General features: G+C 45.0%; 1 protein-coding gene across 1 annotated transcript in view; it reads left to right on the top strand.

The window, feature by feature from the left end:
* The window catches only part of CIC (capicua transcriptional repressor), a 326490-nt gene that overhangs the window by 222467 nt on the left and 83618 nt on the right, over positions 1–20405 (top strand). The window lies entirely within an intron of this gene.

The following is a 20405-nucleotide window of genomic DNA, read 5'->3' as shown; positions in this document are numbered from 1 at the left end:
CAATTCTTTGAAGGAGTGAACAAACATGTGGACAAAGGGGAGTCGGTTGATATTGTGTATCTGGATTTTCAAAAGGCGTTTGACAAGGTACCTCATGAAAGGCTACAGAGGAAATTGGAGGGTCATGGGATAGGAGGAAATGTCCTATTGTGGATTAAAAACTGGTTGAAGGATAGGAAACAGAGAGTGGGGTTAAATGGGCAGTATTCACAATGGAGAAGGGTAGTTAGTGGGGTTCCTCAGGGGTCCGTGCTAGGACCGCTGCTTTTTAATATATTTATAAATGATTTAGAGATGGGAGTAACTAGCGAGGTCATTAAATTTGCTGATGACACAAAGTTATTCAAAGTCGTTAAATCGCGACAGGATTGTGAAAAATTACAAGAGGACCTTACGAGACTGGGAGACTGGGCGGCTAAATGGCAGATGATGTTTAATGTGAGCAAGTGCAAGGTGATGCATGTGGGAAAAAAGAACCCGAATTATAGCTACGTCATGCAAGGTTCCACGTTAGGAGTTACGGACCAAGAAAGGGATCTGGGTGTCGTCGTCGATAACACACTGAAACCTTCTGCTCAGTGTGCTGCTGCGGCTAAGAAAGCGAATAGAATGTTGGGTATTATCAGGAAAGGTATGGAAAACAGGTGTGAGGATGTTATAATGCCGTTGTATCGCTCCATGGTGCGACCGCACCTTGAGTATTGTGTTCAATTCTGGTCGCCGCATCTCAAGAAAGATATAGTAGAATTGGAAAAGGTGCAGCGAAGGGCGACTAAAATGATAGCGGGGATGGGACGACTTCCCTATGAAGAAAGACTAAGGAGGCTAGGGCTATACAGCTTGGAGAAGAGACGGCTGAGGGGAGACATGATAGAGGTATATAAAATAATGAGTGGAGTGGAACAGGTGGATGTGAAGCGTCTGTTCACGCTTTCCAAAAATACTAGGACTAGGGGGCATGCGATGAAACTACAGTGTAGTAAATTTAAAACAAATCGGAGAAAATTTTTCTTCACCCAACGTGTAATTAAACTCTGGAATTCGTTGCCGGAGAAAGTGGTGAAGGCGGTTAGCTTAGCAGAGTTTAAAAAGGGGTTGGACGGTTTCCTAAAGGACAAGTCCATAAACCGCTACTAAACGGACTTGGAAAACTCCAAAATTCCAGGTATAACATGTATAGAATGTTTGTACGTTTGGGAAGCTTGCCAGGTGCCCTTGGCTTGGATTGGCCGCTGTCGTGGACAGGATGCTGGGCTCGATGGACCCTTGGTCTTTTCCCAGTATGGCATTACTTATGTACTTATGACAGTACAAATATAAAAAGTAGCACATATGAATTTATCTTCTTGGGCAGACTGGATGGACCGTGCAGGTCTTTTTCTGCCGTCATCTACTATGTTACGATAACCTTGCTAGCGCCCGTTTAATTTGTTTGAGAAATGGGTCTTTTTTACTAGTTTTTGTAATATTACATAACAAAGTAAATATAAAGTTCCTACTCCCCCCACCACTACCACCAAAGAACACCACAATCATGTAGTGGCTTCCGAAGGCCTACAGTACAACTACAGTAATCCTTCCATCCCCCCCTCTATTGCCTCCTTCCCCCCAACAAAAATTCAAGCCACTTGGATCATGTAATAATGGGAGCCTACTGGGGTCTACAGATTATTAAGGATTAGAACAGATTATTAAGGATTAGACCCTGGCCCCGTGGGTGAAGTGATTGCAAATAAGGCTTCCAAATCAACAAAAACTTTTTCTTGCGCTCGGGCGAGCCCCTGGCATCTCTGGCCTCCCAAGTCAGCAGTTGGTGTAGGTGGTTTCTCCAGTGCCAATAATTTGGATGCTCTGATTTTGTCCAATATTGCAATGTGCATTTGTGTGCCAGAAGACACAGCTTTTGAGATAATATAGTATTGCTTTTACTTCTGCTGCGGAAGGACCCCAACTTGTCCACTAGAAATTGCTCCCTTGATCCTTCTATCTCCTCTCCCAAAATATTGTTGAGATAATGCCTAATTTTCCCTCAGAAGTGTTGTATCTGTTTGCACTGCCAGAAAGAGTGATAAAAGGAATTGAGAGCAGTCCCACATTTGAGGCAGAGAGGCGACTGCAGCCCGCTCATGTGGAATAATTGAGATTGTGCACAGTAAGCATGGTGCACCACTCTAAAATAGCATTCCCTTAACCTCGCACAGGATGCGAGTGTGAGTACCCCTTCAAACTACGTGCCATGTCCCAGTCCATTAGAGAGGGACATACCCCCTCCCATTTAGTTTTTAAAATCGCCAAATCTTTCGTAGGTTCTCTTTGATATAAAGCTTTATGGAGACCCGAGAAAGTGAGTTCCTCCTCATATGCTAAATTGAAAAAGCCCTGTATCTGTGTCCAAACCTTTTTAAAACCCAGATACGGTAACCGCTGTTACCACATCCTCTGGCAAAGAGTTGCAGAGCTTAACTATTCTTTGAGTGAAAAAAAGTTTCCTCCTGTTTGTTTTAAAAGTATTCTCATGCAATTTCATTGTGTCCCCTGGTCTTTGTATTTTTTGAATGAGTGAAAAATCGATTCACGGCCACCTGCTTCACACCACTCAGGATGTTATAGACCTCAATCATATCCCTCCTCAGCAGTCTCTTTTTCAAGCTGAAGAACCCTAACCTCTTTAGCCTTTCCTCATATGGGAGCAGTTCCATCATTTTGGTCGCTCTTCTTTGAGCCTTTTCTAATTCCACTATATCTTTTTTTGAGATACGGCGACCACAATTGAACATAATGCTCAAGGTGTGGTTGCACCGTGGAGCGATACAGAGGCATTATAATATTCTTTTTTCCTTAGCAAAGGGCAGTGGGTCCCTTCATAGATGTTACTGCAGGACAGGTACCTAAGTCATTATACCAGGAGAGTACCCATATCACTTAGGAGCAGTGGGTTGTGGACCTAGGGCTACTTTGCTGTTCTAGAATTGGCTATCACTGTTTCAGGTACTGTTACAACCTCCCCCCCGCCAAAACAAAACGTATGAAAGATCAGCACTGCTATTCAATTTATTTTGTGGTATAAAAGAAAAAGGGCACGTGTCATCTATTCTTGATATCACAGATCCTTTGCATTCTACGCTTCTGTGTGGAAACCCTGTGTTTGGTCATAGTGGTGGTAAGAGAAGGGGCATTCCTCTTCTCTCTGGATCTATTTGAGGCACATCTTCACACCCCTATGGGAGTATGTTTAGTTTTTGTTATTTGGTTTCTTGGGGCATTTTTACAAATTTAAGGCCCGGCTGTTTTGGTTTGGTCACGGCACTCAAAGCTTTCTCCAAAATCATGATGGTGGCTGCTGCTCTCTACAGGAAAGGGTTGTGGTTTTACCAGTGTCTGGATGGCTGATTCATCTCAGACAACTACCTTCAGGGTGATTCAGGACCTAGAATCTTTGGGCTGTGTGGAAAAATAGGTTAGGATTAAATTGGTTTCTTCAAAGTCCTTAGAGTACCTGGGAGCCCACTTTGATGCCAGAGTGCTTAAGTTGTTCTTGACTCTTTAACTTGTTTCTAAGCCCCCTTGCTTCTAATTCAGTCCAGAGGTGTTTTATTTCACTTCTACACCGATGATACCCTCCTCCTATTTCCTACAAGTTCGTATTGCCCTGTTATTGATCCACTTCAGGACTGTCTCCATATTATCTCAAATTGGCTATCTGAACATAAATTAGTCTTGAGCAAAGAAAAACCTGTGGCTTTGGTGGTTCACTGATGGTTCTTCAGTCCCAGCTATTCCCCTTAATCTTTTTGGCACCACCATTTTCCCAGTTGATTCTTTTTACTTCCTCAGCATTATTCTTGATTCCTGTTTGACATTTGCCTCTCAGATTTCGAAGTTATGCAAAACTAGTTTTCTGATCCTCTGTCAATTGCGTTCTTTTCATAGATATTTTGATCAAAACACATACCCTTGTCTTGTCTCTTCTAACCACCAGACTTGATTATATTGTATATCTTGGCTACTCTCAGTCCAATCTGAAAAAACTCCGAACAATCCAGAACATGGCTATCAAACTCATCTGTCATGCGCAAAAGTTTGATCACGTCTCTCCGCTACTTAGAAATTCCATTGACTTCTTGTTGAGCATGTGTCATATTTCAACTCCTTATTCTTATGTTTAAGGCACATAGGCATGGTTATCTGGATTATCTTGCGTCTCTAACTATTCCCTATTCTCCAACTAGACTCTTGTGATCTTTAAATGACCATCATCTGGTTCTTCCTAGTCCCAAGGCAACACAGCTTGAGTTTACACGTTGTCGTACTTTCTTTTTCACAGCTCCTTTCTATTGAAATACTCTCTTCCCCCCCTTCTTTATGTTCTGAACTATCTTTCAATAACTTTAAAGCCGTGTTAAAAATGGCATCCATATCATCATGCTGATCAATCCATAGACTGGTGGGTTGTGTCCATCTACCAGCAGGTGGAGATAGAGAGCAATCCTTTTGCCTCCCTATATGTGGTCATGTGCTGCCGGAAACTCCTCAGTATGTTCTCTATCTCAGCAGGTGGTAGCCAGCAGCTCTGGCTAGGTCTCCAAGCCTAATCTTTAGGTTTTGTTGAGTACCTGGGGTTGAGGGCTCTTCTTGAGCAAGTGCAAACCTGGTGGTGCCAGGTCCCTCCTTTTCTCCCCCCTCCCGCTGGCTCCGTTTAAAAAAAAAAATTTTTTTGACGTCCTTTAAGGGCGTTTATTTCAACGTTTATTTCAACGTTTATATCAGCGTTTATTGCAGCTGCTCACTGGGACACCAGTTCGTTACAGCTCGGAGCGAGAAGCAGGTAATTTTACCTTTTTATAGCGGGCAGGGGGTTCCCCGTTCGGTCTCCACGTGGCTTATGGCATCGGAGGGCGAGGGCGCGAAGACTCGCTCCCAGGACCGCGTGTGTGCGTCTAGCGGGGATGCGGGGGTTTTCAAAGCCTGAATCGCCTTTGTTAAGCATCAGTTTGGAGTCCGGTCAGTGTCCCGGTTCTTCCTCCGGTGCGGCGGTTTTTCCCGCCATAAATGCCCATCCCCCGCTGCTCGGCCACTCCATGTTGGCCGGCCACTCTGCTCGGACGGCTTCTTCTTGGGCCGCCCTTGAGCTGGGAGACGTTAATGCTATGGTCGTCCTTGATTTGGGTGACGGCAAGAAAGCGGCGAAAGTTAAGCACCGTTCTTCCCACGCGGCTCCTTCTCGGAGTTTTGCGCCGGACACCATTTTGGATGTGCAGCATGTTTCTCTCCCGCTCTTGCGAGCGCCGGTTGAGGGTGCGTCTAGGGCCGTGGCCCAGGCGACAGAAGTGCACAGTCTAGGGGCTTTCTCCCCTGAGTTCTTTTTGCTGCTGCATCAGGCTTTTCTTATGATAAACGCTGCCCCGGCTCCCCCCTCTGATCAAGGGGCTGAGGCCTCGGGAAGCAAACGCCCTCGGGTGGACTTCCAGGCCCTAGAGGACTCGGTCTCCTCTGATGTAGATGAGGGCAGCGTATCTGAGTTCTCCCAACGGTCCTTTGGGGATTCCTTGGAGGAGACGGATTCCCGCTCGGATGGAGCAGATGAACCCTCTGCAGCACGGATCTTTTGCTCAGAGGATTTGCCCAACCTGTTAGTGCAGGCCTTGAGCATTTTGAAGAGTTCCTCTCCGGAGGACGTCTCTCCCTCAGCCTCTGTTGGCTCTGCCATTATGCGGGGGACTAAGCGCCCGCCTAGAACCTTCCACGTGCATGATTGCACGCCTTGATTTCGGCTCAATGGGATTTCCCATAAGCGAGCCTTAAAGTGGCTAGGGCTATGTCCCGCCTCTATCCTCTGCCTGAAGGTGAACGGGAGGCCTTTCTAGGGCCTACCGTAGATTCTTTAATCACTGCGGTGACTAAGAAAACGGCGTTGCCGGTGGAAGGTGGCACGGCCCTAAAGGACGCCCAAGACAGGAGTTTGGAGGCGGCTTTAAAGTCGTCCTTCGAGGCGGCTGCTTTAAGTTTACAGGCCTCAATTTGTGGCTCCTATGTGGCCAGGGCGTGCCGGACACTTGCGCAGCGGGCTTCCCCCTCGGATCCTTCCTTGAGGGCTGATTGGCCAGCCCTGGAATCGGGCTTGGCCTACTTGGCAGACTTGCTGTATGATGTCTTGAGAGCCTCAGCTAAAGGTATGGCTCAGACAGTCTCTGCACGGCGGTGGCTTTGGCTGAAGCATTGGTCTGCTGACCACGCCTCTAAGTCTCGCCTGGGTAAGTTGCCTTTTAAAGGCAAGCTGCTCTTTGGGGTCGAGCTGGACAAGATTGTGACCGATCTCGGCACGTCTAAGGGCAAGAGGTTACCGGAGGTCAGGGCTCGGGCCAATGGTGCTCGCCCCGGTTCCTCCAAAGGACGGTTTCAGGAAGCCCGTCGGTATTGCCCGGGCAAGTCGAGCTCCTCTGCCCCCTCTTCCATCAAAAGGAATTTCTCCCCCAAGCAGCATTCCTTTCGCAGAGACCGCCGTCCCGGAGGTGCCACCTCCGGTCCTCCCCCATGGTCTCGTACCCAATGACGGGGCGCTGGTCCATGGCCCAGAGCAGATTGGAGGACGCCTATTCTCGTTTCTGGGCGAGTGGACCAGGGTAACTTCGGACGCTTGAGTGCTGGAAGTCATCAGAGACGGCTACAAGCTAGAGTTCTGCCGACCCTTAAGAATCGGGTTTGTGCACTCTCCCTGCAAGTCTCCGGTCAAGCTGTGGCAGTGCAGCAGACTTTGGACAATCTGATCCGCCTGGGTGCGGTCGTTCCGGTGCCAGAGATCCTCTGGCAAGGGACGTTACTCCATTACTTTGTGGTACCTAAGAAAGGAGGTTTTGTCCGGCCTATCCTCAACCTCAAGGGGTCAATTGGGCTTTGGAAGTTCGGCACTTCCGAATAGAGACTCTCCGCTCTGTTATAGCGGCAGTACAGGCAGGGGAGTTCCTGGCATCCTTGGACATCAAGGAAGCTTACTTGCATATTCCCATCTGGCCTCCTCATCAACGCTTTCTGCGTTTTGCAGTTCTGAGGACACTCCCAGTTCAGAGCCCTCCCTTTCGGGTTGGCTACTGCTCCGCGGACCTTCTCCAAGTTATGGTGGTCATCGCGGCCTTCCTACGCAAGAAAGGAGTACAAGTCCATCCTTATCTGGACGACTGGTTGATCCGAGCCCCCTCTTATGCAGAGTGCGGCAGAGCTTCAGATTGCGGGTGATTGCTCTTTTGAGCTCCCTGAGGTGGATCATCAACTGGGAGAAAAGCCAGCTGTGCCCGACTCAGTCCCTGGAGTATCTGGGAGTTCGATTCGACCCCCAAGTGGGCAGAGTGTTCCTGCCAGACAATTGGATTGTCAAGCTTCAGGCTCAGGTGGACAAGTTCCTAGCAGCCTCTTCTCTTCGGGCTTGGGACTATGGGCAGCTGTTGGGCTCTATGACGGCCACGATGGAAGTAGTGCCCTGGGTCAGGGCCCATATGAGACCTATACAGCTCTCTCTGCTGCAGCGATGGACTCCAGCTTCGGAGGATTACGCTGTGCGCCTTCCCTTGGATCCAGCGGTGCGCAAGGCGCTGAGCTGGTGGCTGAGGCCATACAAGCCGTCCGCAGGAATGCCTCTTGTGACCCCGGAGTGGGTTTTTTGTCACGGTGGACGCCTCTTTGTGGGGCTGGGGAGCCCACTGCTTGGGAAGGACAGCGCAGGGGCTCTGGTCCCCTGCAGAGGCAGAGTGGTCTATCAACCTCCCGGAACTCAGAGCCATTCGGTTGGCGCCTTTGGAGTTTCTCCTGGGCCTGGCGCTGAAACCAGTACGGGTCCTGTCGGACAATGCCACGGCTGTGGCCTATGTCAATCACCGGGGAGGTACTAAGAGCGCCCCTCTAGCCAAGGAGGCCATGAAGCTATGCCTGTGGGCGGAAGCAAACCTGGAACAGCTGTCGGCGGCCCACATTGCGGGAGTCATGAATATTGCTCAGGCGTTCTTGGACATCACGAAGCTCTGGGGCCAGCCGAGCCTAGATTTGATGGCGTCTTCAGCCAATTGCCAAGTGCCGCGCTTTTTCAGCAGAGGACGGGACCCTCGATCTCTGGGAGTAGATGTTCTTCTCCCACAGTGGCCGACACAGGAGCTCCTCTTTGTGTTCCCGCCTTGGCCCATGTTGGGCAGGGTGCTAGGCCGGGTGGCAAAGCATCCGGGCTGGATAATCCTGGTGAGTCCGGATTGGCCCAGACGTCCCTGGTATGCGGACTTGATCAGGCTCTCAGTGGACGGACCTCTGCAGATGCCAGCGGAGCGGGGCCTGTTGCATCAGGGTCCCGTGGTGATGGAGGATCCCTCCCCTTTGGTCTTACGGCCTGGCTATTGAGCGGCAGCGTCTGAGCAAGCAGAGCTTCTCAGACAAGGTCACCGCCACTATGCTCAGAGCGAGGAAGCGCTCTACTTCTACTGATTATGCCAGGGTTTGGCGTACCTTTGCATCGTGGTGGGAGGCAGGCTCACTTTCTCCCTTCACTGCTCCAATTTCATCAGTGTTGGCGTTCCTGCAAGAAGGTCTGGAAAAAGGCCTGTCGCTCAGTTCCCTTAAGGTCCAGGTAGCGGCTCTTGCTTGCTTCAGGGGTCACCTGAAGGGTGTTTCCCTGGCATTGCAGCCAGATGTGGTGCACTTTCTCAAGAGAGTTATTCACCTGCGCCCTCCTCTGCACGCAGTGGTACCTGCGTGGAATCTCAATCTGGTGCTAAGAGCCTTGCAGAAGCTGTCTTGTGAACCCTTGTCGAGGGCATCTCTGAAAGAATTGACGTTGAAAGCAGTCTTTTGGTGGCTATCGCTTCAGCCAGAAGAGTTTCAGAGCTCCAGGCGCTATCATGTCGAGAGCCCTTTCTGCAGTTCACTGAGGCAGGAGTGTCTATTCGCACAGTGCCTTCCTTCCTGCCCAAGATTGGTCCTCGCTTCCATGTGAATCAGCAGCTCTGTCTCCCATCCTTTCGTAGGGAGGACTACCCAGAGGAGTACTCTGCTCTCAAATATTTAGATGTGAGACGAGTCATCATCAGATACTTGGAAGTGACCATGATTCCGGAAGTCGGTCATCGTGTTGTGCTGTTCGCAGGTCCTCGTAAGGGTCTGCAGGCTGCCAAGCCTACAGTGGCACGATGGGTCAAGGAACCCATTGCAGCGGCTTATGTGCCGCAGGGAAGTGCCGCCTATCCAGCTGAAGGCTCACTCCACTAGAATACATGCGGCCTCAATGGCAGAGGCCGAGTCCGTCTCCTTGGAAGAGATTTGTAGGGCGGCAACTGGGGCATCGGCTCTATCCTTCTCCAGACATTACCGCTTGACTGTGGCTGCTCGGCGCGAGGCCCGGTTTGGACTTCAGTGTTGCGGTCAGGGATTTCTGTGTCCCGCCCTGAGTGAGTACTGCTTCGGTACATCCCACCAGTCTATGGATTGATCAGCATGATGATATGGAAGGTAAAATTATGTATCATACCTGATAATTTTCTTTCCATTAATCCTAGCTGATCAATCCATAGCCCTCCCAGATATCTGTACTGTTTATATTCTGGTTGCATTTCAGGTTCAAGTTTAGTCTTCAGTTCCTGTTCAGGAGGACTTTCGTGTTCAAGTTTTTTCAATTGGATTCTTCAGGAGTTGAGACGATTTTGTGTTACAGTGAGCTGCTGCATTCCTCTCCCCCCGTTTTACGGGCTGGATTGATACCTAAATTCTGCCGGCGCTCCCTCCCGCTTCGTGCAGCTATAGGGCAGCTTTGTACCCCTCCCGCTTCGGTGGTGTTAGGGTCAGTCAGCTCCTCCCGCGGTTGCAGGATAATCCAGATCCCCCCGCATCGGCGGGTGTGGTGTCCCTCCCCCGCTCCGCGGGGATGAGCTGGACAGATTCCCCTTCCCCACTTGTGTGGGGATGAGCTGGGTTAATTCCCCTCCCCCGTTTCGGCGGTGGTGAGCTGGGCAGAGTGTCCCCTTGTGGGTGTAATTCTCTAAGTGCTGAGTCCTGCGGATGGAGCTTTGATATCGACATACTGAGGAGTTTCCGGCAGCACATGACCACATATAGGGAGGCAAAAGGATTGCTCTCTATCTCCACCTGCTGGTAGATGGACACAACCCACCAGTCTATGGATTGATCAGCTATGATTAATGGAAAGAAAATTATCAGGTATGATACATAATTTTACCTTTTCAAGCAAGTATTTCACCTGGACAATTAAGTGAGAGGAGCTGGCATTTAAATCATCACAGTTTCCACCGTCCTCCCTCTCCTCTCCCCTCCCTTTTCCTTCTTTTTTCCCATTCTCTACTTACTTGCCCTTCCTCTCCTCTGTCCTTGTTACTGTTATCCCCACCTTTTTTAACTCTTATTTGACTGTTTGTTGTGATTACTATTACTTTCCTATCAAAATATTGTAGTTCATTTTCTTTTTTATTATATTGTGTTTTTAGTGTGTAAACCACCCAGTTTTGCCAGTCAGCCTGGGCGGTATAGCAAGTTTTAATAAACTATAACTATAAACGTGGAACAGGATAGGCAAGCTGCACTCACAAGTTCTGGGTCTCTTGTGGTGTTTCCTTCAGTTATGGCAGCAGCTCTACAGTTTGACCCCATGCCTTCTTCTGCAGAGGATATTCCTTTCACAATGGGGCCTTTGACCTTTGTCTCCCAATTCCCAAGAAGGAGCATTTACTTGGTAGTGTATAGCACGCAAGCTGTTGGAGGGGATGGACTTGTATTCACTCTAGATGTGAATTTAAGTTAGCGGGCTTTTGTGTGGGGGCCAAGTGGCATGGGGTCTTTGGATAAAGGCAAAGTCCACCTAGTCATTAGGCTAGAGACCTTACCATCTGCCTGCCTCTGATTCTATTTTCCAGTAATTGGGGGAATGACAGTCTGACAATGCAACACTGGTTTGTTTATTGTAATCTACTCATAAGTCCTTGATCTTCCATAGTAGCGCGCAGCAGTGGACTAGTTACAAATATATGCATTTGTCAAAGCTGGAGAGGCGGCAGGAAGGGAAGTAGGAGTTGTTAGTAGCTGGATTCTGGAGAATGGAATTAGTGGTGAAGTCTTTCAGCTGATAAGGGCAGGCAGGGCAGGCTCCATATGGATGTTATGTCTACTTGTGGAAATTCCAAGGCAGAAAGCTTTTACAAGCCATAGGAGTGAAAGGGGCTGCTCCAGAAGGGCAGGTAATGTGGTGTATTCTCAGCATAGTCATTCATAGATCAGTTGGTGTGAATGATAGATATGATCTGGATGAAATGACTAATATCAATTTATCTTCAAACTGGACCAGGAGATCTGCTGAGACTCAAGGTGGAAGACCTTCTCTGTCTTCCTCCTTCAGGAGGTTGTTGTGCAAAGAGCTGATTTTTTGTGGAGAATCCGGCTCCGTGTTGTCTTATGCTTGGCCCTTATTAGGTGTTGTCCTTGGAGATAGAATCTGAAAGAGGTTGACGACATCAGAAGGAATCGGTCTCCCTGTAGGGCATCAATATCCTTGATTCTGGCCTTTTTTTCCCCAAGGTATTTGGAGAAAAGTTTAGATATTAACTCTCTGAAGGTGGCAGCTCAAGATTACTATAGGGGATATATTCAAGGAGTCCTTATTTATTTATTTATGGCATTTATATCCCAACATTATTCCCACCCATGGGCAGGCTCAAAATACAGCAAATAGTTTCAGAGAAGGGAAAGAGGGAACAGACCAGATTCAGTAAATGGTGCCCAAAGTTGGGAGCTGTGAAAAATTCACGCAATGCATCTTATAAAGGGCACTTTGGGCTGAGCGTTGTTTATAGAATAGTGCTTAGTGTGTATTCTGGTGTCCAACTTTGGGTACAAGGACTTACACCAACTCAAACCTGGTGCAAATCCGGGCGTGCAACTTGGGGACGCAGCCTCCAAATTCTGTAACACTGCATGCAATTTTTTGGAACGCCCCTGACCCAACCATGCCTCTCCCATAGCCAAGCCCCCTTTTTGGGACTGCATGCAAAAAGATTGGGGTGCAGATCTTTATAAATCGCATGTAGCCAGATCTGTTCTCAAATCCAAATTAGAGCCAGTTAACATCAGTTAACAGCCAGTTGATTGTTAATGGCTTCTTAAGAAATTTATTTGCGCACAGAGATCAAGTTCACATGCAATTTTGGGTGCCCAAATTTGGGCACCATTTATAGAATCTGGGGGATAGTGTTTCTCCTGGACACCCCCTCCTCAGGGGGTGAAACGTTCATCCGCCCATCTAAGTAGTTGTTTCCTCTTGAGACCTCAACCTAATGCTCAGGGCCTGAGGAATTGCCACCTTTGGACCTTCAAGACAGGCACCCTTTAAGAATCTGTCTTGCAAGATATTTTTTTATACTGGCCATTTGCTTGGCTAGACGTATTTCAGGCCCTATTCTATAGGGACCTATGAGGGAGTGAGTGGTAGTAGGGAAGGGAATGGGACTTGATATACCGCCTTTCTGTGTTTTTTTGCAACTACATTCGAAGCGGTTTACATAGTATATACAGGCATATTTGTACCTGGGCAATGGGAGGGTTAAGTAACTTGTCCAGAGTCACAAGGAGTTGCAGTGGGAATCGAACCCACTTCCCCAGGATCAAAGTCTGTTGCACTAATCACTAGGCTACTCCTCCACTCCACAATAGCAGGAGGTTTCCCTAAGAACACTCCCTCACTGGTATTTGTTAAACCACCTTACCTATTGAGTCAGAGAGACGGAGCTTAGTTAGGGAGGTGGTTAAATGACATGGGGCGGAAGAGGTCTCTAGGAGAGAGGCCCCGAGTACAGAGGTCTCCTGGAGGGAGGCTCCAAGTGAAGGAAACCTCCCAGAGTGTTGACTGGGCTGCATTAGCTGTGAGGGAGTCCCAGGGAAGCAAGGAGTAGCCCTAGCTCTGAGTTTTTGCACTCTTTGTTAAGAACTAAACACCCAGGGATTGCATGAGAAGAAACGGAAGACTGCAAAGTTAAGAGTTTTTTTTATTCATTTGTGAAGACCCAGGTCATGAGTGTCCCAGCTGGAGCCAGGCCTGGATCTATGTGTGAGTAAACTTGAACTGGGCTGAGGAAGCCTGACAAGATAGAGGCAAAATAATTATCATTGTGATTGTTGCCCATGTTTGAGTCTGAATCTGTGACAGGAACAGACTGTGCTGTTTTGATTGCTGGTTCAATAATAAAACTTTTCTTTTTGACTTATATTACACTGCCTGTGTATGTGAGGGCTCCATACCTGTCCGTCAGCCATGTTGCCACAGGACCCTTATTTGGGAATGCATTTTTTTTCTTCTATTTTAAATTTGCATTTATCAGTATATACAAGCAAATCTACTTGAAAGCAAAGCACAAAAGTAGAAATATAACAAAAAAATAAAACAACAATTTAAACCACTAAAGTATATGCTAATTCGTCTGTGAATGCGGAGGAAGCAAGAAGGACAAATACCCTTGAAGCAACAGGGATTATTTAAAGAACAAATAAGAGGAATGTAAAGATAAAGATGGGGGACAAAGTACTATTATTTGGCAATGTCTAAAGAAATAGTCACTCTTTAGTCAGTGTTATCCCTTCTGCCTTACCATTTCTTCTGAACTGATTTAATTTTAATTTCCAGTAGTCTGTAAAAAAATAATCCAAAGGTAAAAGAAGATCACCAACCTTTTTAGGAAGCTGGATGGTCTATTAGTCTTGTTTTCAGGTCCCTGCAGGGGTGGGAGAAGGTGGAATTGCAGACTTGGAAGCCTCATTTCTCATTAGTTCAAGCAAGTGATTGAGGCCGTATTTTATTGTTTGCCACCTTCCTTAAACACAGGTCAACCCAATGCATCAAAAGGGTCTTCTTGATCCCAGGGATTCAGTTACAGGCTTCCCTCATGGCTGAATTCAGAATGGTTTCTCAGGAGGATATTTGCAATCAATCACATGATCCTCTTTGCACTCATTTTCAAAGCACTACCATTTCGACATTGCAGGGTAAAGGTGATGCTGTTTTGGGAGCAAAAGTCTTTACTACTACTACTACTATTTAGCATTTCTATAGCGCTACCTCCTCTCACAGTGTGCAGTCAGAGACCAAGAAAATATGGAGAAAAATACAGAAATATTTCCCAATGTTTTGTGAGCCACATGCTTGATTTAAAATGAATTTGCAGGCAGTTGATGTTATGGGAGGCTAGAGCAGCAAGAGGGACCCCAAAGAAAAGAAAAGCATTTATTTCTAACTGGAACAGATATTTGCAAAGTATTTCCCATAAAGCGAGAAGCGCAGTGCTCAATAATCTGTCCATACTATAAAGGGGAAGGTGGGGGAAGTTAAGTAACTATAGATTGGGGGAGGTCAGTTGGGGAATACACAGATAGGGAGGTACGCACAGAAAGAGTTGTAAAGTGCCAAATCAAGCAAGAAACAATAACCTACACTCTGGTAGTTACAGCACGCGGAGAGGTAGAGGTAGCTGAACTATGAGGTAAGAAGAAGGTTCCATAAGAGTAGAGGGGGAGGAGGGCATAGATTCGGGAAGGGGTAATACTCTATACATATTGAAGGGACATGTGTATTATTAGCTAGGAGAGCAATCCTTTGAAAGAACACATTAAGAGGACCCGCCTGCAAATACTGTTGGGATAGTACACAGAATAAAACACGAGATATAATTATTGGAGTTTAATATAAAAGTTTATTGTTATGCAACTGTATTGTAATTATACATGTACATATCATAAATATATAAGAAGACAAGAGGGGAGGGATAGGGGAGAAAAGATTGGAAAACATTGATGATAGAAGTTTCAGGTTCGTTAATATGCGATAGAATTATTTGTTATCAGATTTATATTGATTAATATGGACTTGTATACCATGTGAACTCATCAATAAAAATTGTTGAAACATAAAATGAATTTGCAGGCAGTGGCGTGGCAGTGGTGTACCAAGGGCGGGGCAGTGGGGGCAGTCTGCCCCGGGTGCACGCTGCTGGAAGGGTGCAGAGAGCAGCTGCGCACCTGTTGGCTCCACTGGTTCCCTGCTCCCTCTGCCCCAGAACAGGTTACTTCCTGTTCTGGGGCTGAGGGAGCAGGGAGCCAGCGGAGCCGAGAGCCACGCGGCTGCTCCCAGCAGCTAAGAATGCACCCCGGGGGGGGGGGGGGGGGGGTTCGCATTGGCGATCCGCCCTGGGTGGCAGCTGACCTAGGATCGTCACTGTTTGCAGGCACACCTGGATAGTATGCACAAAACTTACCCATTTGGAGATACTTTCTCTCTATCTGGCACAATTATAAGGACTGTGAACTTTAAGCTTATATGTAATTTCTGTCCCCTGAATTTTGCCAGTTGAGTTTGAAATCCATCTGGAAAGGCAGCTGCTTATGAAACAGTACAGTGCTACCAGTGGCTGATGAAAGTTGCAGTAGACAGCTATCAGTTGGTTTTAGCTCTCTGAACTTGAGGTTATAGTTTTCTCTTTCACTGAAATGCTGTTTAATGTTCATTGTTTATCATAGGGGCCATTGTTGCATAAAACGGGCATTTTGATAAATAACACATATTAAAGGGTAAAAAGGGTCTTGGATTTGATATACAACCTTTCTGTGAGTACAGCCAAAACGGTTTACATATATTATACACAAATACTCTTTCTGTCCCTAGTAGTCTCACAATCTAAGTGTTGTATCCAGGTCAATGGAGGATTAAGTGACTTGCCCAGGGTCACAAGGAGCTGCAGTGGGATTTGAACTCGGTTCCCCAGATTCTCAGCCCACTGCACTAACCATTAGCCCACTCCATCATTAGCATTGGCATGCATTAACTATTAGTGACTAACCCTCTGTGTGAACCCTGCTATAGCAGAGGGAAGGGAGCGGGATCAGGCTTTCTCCTGGCCTATTGTTTAAAAAAATTAGTGATTTATTGGTTTGTTCGGATGCTAACATAATATCAAGGTGTTCAACTCTGCCAGCATTTATACCAATGATGATGTCACTAAAAAAAATGTAGTCGTCCTCTGTCTCCATCTGCTGGTAGGATGACATAAAGCCGTATGTCTATATTGATCTGACACAATTGAAGGAAAGGAAATTAACAGGTAAGCTTAAGTTTCACTCTAATGTTCAAGACTGGACTAGTGGTTGAGCAACCAAGAATTCCTCAGTAAACAGTGCCTGCTTATGCTTCAGTTGCACCAAATTCTGGCCAGTATTATTGAAGCAGCCCTCCTCCACGTCTGATCTCTGCATTGGTTGAATGATAGCAGGCCTGATTTCTCTTTTTTATATGTGTTGCTTATGTCTTTTTAAGTATGATTTTATTTGAATCACTGTATGCTGTATTGGACATTTGGTTCAGCTGGGGATGTGGTTAATAAGTACATTTCAATACGGCTTGTCTCTCACCCCTTGCCTTAGAATCCCTTTAAATCACATTGTTCCTCTTGCAGCTTTCCCTCACATTTCTGTTTTTTTTTTTAAAGTTACAATCTTTTTATTAATACGTTATTTTAAAATATATCATGTTCAAATACATGATGACAATTTCATCTTTTTTTTTTAAACAAGACAAATGCAAATCGAAACAACCCGACAGAGGGAGTAAATTTGAAAATTCCATTATAGGTTATTGACTTCCCCTTCTTTCTCCCATTCCTTTCTGCTGTATTTCCCTTTGATTTTCTGTCTCTCAGATGCTGTTTCTCCTCTGTTTGCTTGTGTCTCTAATCCTGCTGCCTCAGAAAGCAAAAAAAGCTGTTTGGTTTTAGTGAGTTTGCAAGCATTATATTGGAGGTTTAGTTGAAGTGATTGGTGGAAAAACAGAGGACTTTCATATGTGCACAGTTTCGAGACCCTGTTGTGTTCTGTCATTATGAAGATCGGGGGTTGGAGTACTCATTGGTGTGGAGAGAGGTAAAGGCCACCTTGTTTTTTCTTTCTCTGCTCCCCTCTGTCTAGTAGTGGTAATTCCCTTTTTCAGTTAGTTTATTTCTGGTGTGTCCAACCTCGTGCCTTGAGGTCCACAACCCAGTCAGGTTTTCAGGATTTCCCCAATGAATATGCATGAGATCTTCATGGACTGCATCCATTGTATGCAAAAAAAAAAAAAAAAAAAAAAAAGGATGTATGACACCAATAGTAATTAGAAAGTATCTAAATTATGCACTGGTGTATATATGGAAAATTATGGGAAAAACCACATTCACTTACTTTCTTTTTTTCTTTTTTTTTGGTTCCTTTTATTTAAAAATAAGGATGAAAAGACCTCATAAAGACCGCAATCAATGATACTGAGGCTCAAGTTAGAATATAGCCACTCAACATTGTGCTCTGTCAAAATGTAATCATAGGTCAAAAACCTCCAAATGGTTTCATAGTGTAAAAAAAAAAACCCCATTCCAATCTTTAATTACCATCAAACTGAAATATCAAATATTATCAAACTATTTGGAGGTTTTTAACCTATGATTACATTTTGAACGAGCACAATGTTGAGTGGCTATATTCTAACTTCAGCCTCAGTGTCATTGATAGTGGTCTTTATGGGGTCTTTTCATCCTTATTTTGAATTAAAAAGAACTAAAAGAAAAAAAAAGAAAATAAGTGAACATGGTTTTTCCTGTAATTTTCCATATACACACTAGTGCATCCATTATATGCAAACCAAAACTCTATTTGGTTTAATGAGAAATATTGGATTTGAAGAGAACATTCAAGAGGTTAGAGAGATTGTGGTGCAAGGAGTGTACAGCAAAGTAAGTTAGACTATTTTTCCAATTATGTTGGGACAGAACACGTCAGTGCTAAGAAAATGAATTCATTAGTGAATACTTTTGACTAGTACAAAAGATGTACAGGAAGCAACAGAGGAGGTACCCTCAGCAGATGAGCTTGTGATATTTTTTAGAACTAAAATTGAAAAAGCTAGAGGTGAGATTCCTCCTCAGGTATTTATTCCATTAGATTATATGCAGAATCTTGAAATAACCAAAAATTTTATACTTAGATAGTTTGGACCAGTTTTTTTTTTTTCGGTCTTACAGATACCTTAGTCCAGCAATGTTTGTGTAAATATTCCAAATCTTACTGCTTATCCGATGTATGCCCTGCAAGTTTGATGAACATAGCCTCCCCTCAGCCTGTGTTGTTTTTGTATTGAGGATTAATGAAGATGCTTGATAAAGGCAAATTTCTGAGGGAAAAGGGATCAATCATACTTACCCCCATCCCTAAAAATTCCTCTTTACAATCCAGTATAGTGTCAAATTACAGACCAGTGGCTGCAAAACCACTTTTAGTGAAGATAATGGAAGGGCACATATTATTACCTTACCCTTAATTGTTCTGTCTGTTTACCTGTCTTATCTAGATTGTAAACTGTTTGAGCAGGGACTGTCTTTTTGTGTTTGGTGTACAGCGCTATAGAAATGATAAATAGTAGTAGTAGTAGTAGTAGTAGTAGTGGTTGGACAGCAATTGACAAACTACCTATTTTATCATGATATTCTACACGAATCTCAATCTGGCTTTAGGAAAGGCTATAGTACGGAGATAGTTTTGGCTACTTTATTATCTGAGTTAAGGCAGATAATCAGTACGGACAGGAAGGCTTTTCTAATGCAATAAGATTTCTCAAGTGCATTTGATTTGATGGCCCTTCCTGTATTGTTATGGGGTGGATGGTTCTGTTCTTCAGTGGTTTAGGGTCTTTTTGACCAGCAGAAGTTATAAAGTAAGGATGAGGGGGTCTTTCTCTACTGAATGGAGCCCTAGTTGTGAAGTCCCTCAGGGCTCACCTCTATCCCTTATTCTTTTTAATTTAATTATGGCACCTTTAGTCAAGAAGTTGGCTGGCTTGGGTTTTAAAGTCTTGCAGATGATATAACAGTTTTCATTCCTTTTGAAGGCCATACATGGTTAACATGTGCTAATTGTAGGCACGTTAAAAATGCTAACGCACCTTAGTAAACAGGGCCCTAAATGAATAAGGAAAAAACAAAGTTTATAGGGTTTGGTAATAAGTTTAATATGGGGAGTGAGAAAAATGTAAGTATCACTAATATCGGTTTCCCATTGGAAAATTCTCTCAAAAGTTTGGGAGTAATTTTTGATAAATATCTTTATTTTTGTTTGAAGGGCAAAGGCAGATAGTTGCTGTTAAGATGTTTAGAGTCTTATGAAAACTACGGCCTATAAGATCCAATTTTAGGCCAGAGGTGTTGATTGATTGTGCAATCAATGGTGCTTTTGCACATTGATTATTGTAATATTATTTATGTGGACTGTAAGTATATGGTCGCAAAGAAATTTCAAACCCTGCTAAATACAACTGCACGACTGATATTTAATGTGTCCAAGTATGATAGTTACACCGTTGCTGTTGCCAGCTCCACTGGCTGCCAAATAAAGGCATGTGTTGCCTTTAAGCTCCGGTTTTTTATTTTTTTAATTGTAGAAGGTGCAGCATCTGCGTGTATGTCAAACTTACCCCCTCCCCCATTTACTAAGCCATGCGGCAATGCCGACACAGCTCATTCAGAGTGAACGAACAACCTAATTAAATTAGACTGCAATCCAATTACATAGTTTTTCAAAGCTTTTGAAAACCTTTTTATTTAGAAAATATTCGTGTTTGAATTAGTTCTGTATTAACTATTTTTTACCCAAGTGATCTGTAATAATCTTGGAGTTGGTCTAGTTTACTCATTTGTGAACCACACTGAACTGTGATGGTATGTGTGGGATACAAGTGTCATGTATTATTATCTCGTGCCTATTCATTGTGGAAATCCTGAGAACCCAACTGGACAAACGCTGAGGTTGGACACCCCTGGTTTATTTAGTATAGGGATGGGCAACCACCTTGAGGGCCACAACCCAGTTGGGTAATCAAGATTTATACAATGAATATGCATGAGATCTATTTGTATACAATGGAAGCAGTGCATGCATGTCAACCTCATGCATATTCATTGGGGAAATCTTGAAAACCTGACTGGATTGTGGCCCTTGAGGACTGTGGTTGCCAATCCCTGATTTTTAGTAGCTTGATTTTATTGCTTTTCTAAAATCTCATAGCAAAGCGGTTTACAGCATAAAAGGCAAAACTTACAGTCTAAAGAAAAGAGACAAAATGAAAAATCATAGTTGGATCTCATATACAGGTGAAGGAATGAGATGAATAACAATTTAGAGTGCAAATAACTGGGCAAAGATGCATAATCTTGTCCTCACAGCCAGTTCCTGGAAGCATCAAGTTTCTCATGACAGTGAAAATGTTTGGATGAAAAGTAAGTTTTCAGGCCATCTTTGAACTTAACAAATGACAATTCTGTCCTAAGGGCGTTAATAAAGAAGAGGGTCGTATGCTTCCATTGCTGAAGTTC

The sequence above is a fragment of the Microcaecilia unicolor genome, chromosome 8, assembly GCF_901765095.1.
Source record: "Microcaecilia unicolor chromosome 8, aMicUni1.1, whole genome shotgun sequence".
Classification (NCBI taxonomy): Eukaryota; Metazoa; Chordata; class Amphibia; order Gymnophiona; family Siphonopidae; genus Microcaecilia; species Microcaecilia unicolor.
Note: the sequence above shows the minus strand (reverse complement) of the source record. Positions and strands in the feature narration are given on the sequence as shown.